Raw genomic sequence first — 2,156 nt, forward strand, 5'->3', positions numbered from 1 at the left:
AGAAGATCTCTTTCATTTCAGTTAATCCCAGATCCAGTCAAGTTGACACCCAGGATTAGCCATCATAGTAATCCAGCATAGAACTGGGAAAACGAACAATCTTATATAAAAGAAAATTAGCAAATGATTGTTACTAGATGAGGAAGATCTGATCTTTCCAAAACAAGGAACTCTACATAGGCTGACTAGACTCACCAGATGGGCAAGCACTGGGGAACAGCTGTGGGCATAGACAACACAGTGGACAGTAACAGGGATGACAGAATATATGGGCTTCAGTGGGGAGGGTTTGCTATGGGAGGGTGTCATTTGGGATGTGGGTATATAGATGAATAAGATTGTTTGAGGGGCTGGAGAGATGGCTCAACAGTTAAGAACATGATTGTTCTTGCAGAAGATCTGGGTTCAAATCCCAGCACTCACATGGCAGCTAACAACTGTCTGTAACTCCAGTTCCAGGGGATCCGATGGCCTCAATCATCACTCACAGTATTTCTTTTATGACAGACTCTGCTTTTCAACAGTGCAAACACATCTAGGTTCTTAGATATTTGGTTTACTTTTTTATTTTTAAAAGTATTTTATATAGCCCCACAGCTTCCTGGATCCAGCAGCTTGCCTGGGTAAGACTGGCAGCTGCTCCCTCAGTGCCTTGACTCCCCCAGCATCATTCACCCTCCCTCTCCCCTGCCCATCTCTCCTTCTAGCCTGGGTCATGGCCCATTACTTGTCTTGGTGCCCCAGATACCAGGGGAATCATCACTGCTTCCTGATCCTTTGCATCCAGACCAACCCAGTTCCTTCTCAGGTCCCCAGGAGCCCTCTGGGCCTGATCTCATCCTCACCTCCCACTGCTTCCCTGGGCTGCACAACTGGCCAGCTTCATTCCTTGACACCGGGACTGACCTTTCCACTTCCTGATCCTTTGCACCCAGACCAACCCAGCTCCTCAGAGCAGTCCCCAGGAGCCCTTGGGGCCTCTTCCCACCCCCATCTCCCTTTGCATCTCTGGGTGGCTCGGCCACCAGCTGCCCTAGGCCAGCATCTTTCCTGGGCCCTGCTCCCAGGCCAGTCCAACCCCCAAATTCCTGAGGCCAAAACCTGGAGGGATCCAGACCTTAGGAGAAAGCCTGAAAACATCTGACCCTCATCTGAATTGGGCCTCGGTGGGAACTCCTGAAGACAAAAGAAATCCAGTCACTCCAATATAAAATCAAAAGAGAGAATTGGAAGCTTAGAAAAACCAGCTTTTCATGCCCAAAAAGTAAACCACAAAGACACATAAAGTTCACAAAAAGAAGCAGACCTAAACTTGAAGGCTTGAGTCTCACACAAGAATTCTGTGAATTTAAAGAACAGACAAACAAAGAAATTAAAGAACTGAAGGAACATAAGGATAAACTTCTGAATGAATTCAGAAAAGAGCTAGAAATATTGAAGAATACTCAGGCTGAAATGAAGAAGGAAGTGAAACACTCAGTAAGCCAATTAGAAACGACAGGAGAAAGCCACACCAATAGGATGAATGAAATGGAAAACAGAGTATCAAGACTGGAAGATAAAGTGGACAAACTAGACCACTGAAGCAAAGATTATGAAAAATTTAAGAAACCACAAGAATAGAATATGGAGGAATTGTGAAATTTGGTCACCATAAAAAGAACAAACTTGTGAATCATAGGCATATAAGAAGGAGAAGAATCCCAAAATAATGGCATGGACCAGATCTTCAAAAGAATCGTGGAAAAAAATTTCCCAAAATTAAAGAAAGACATGCCCATACAAACAAGAGAAGCATGTAGAACACAAAACAGACGGAACCAGAGAAGAAACTCTCCACGGCACATCATAGTAAAAACACTAAATGTACAAAACAAAGAGACGATACTGAAAGCTGCAAAAGAGAAACAAGTTGTCACATATAAAGGAAAACCCATTAAGATTACAGCTGACTTTTCAGTGCAAACTATGAAAACCAGAAGAGCCTGGACGAAAGTATTCCCAGTTTTAAATGACCACAGATGCCAACCCAGATTACTATACCCAGCCAAAATGTCTATTATACTCAAAGGGGAAAGAAAAATCTTCCATGACATAAATAGGCTGAAGGAATTCATGTCCACAAAACCAGCCATTCAGAGAGTTCTGGAAGCAAT

The sequence above is a fragment of the Nannospalax galili genome, unplaced genomic scaffold (genome assembly GCF_000622305.1).
Source record: "Nannospalax galili isolate Female #2095 unplaced genomic scaffold, S.galili_v1.0 scaffold3407, whole genome shotgun sequence".
NCBI classification, from domain to species: Eukaryota; Metazoa; Chordata; class Mammalia; order Rodentia; family Spalacidae; genus Nannospalax; species Nannospalax galili.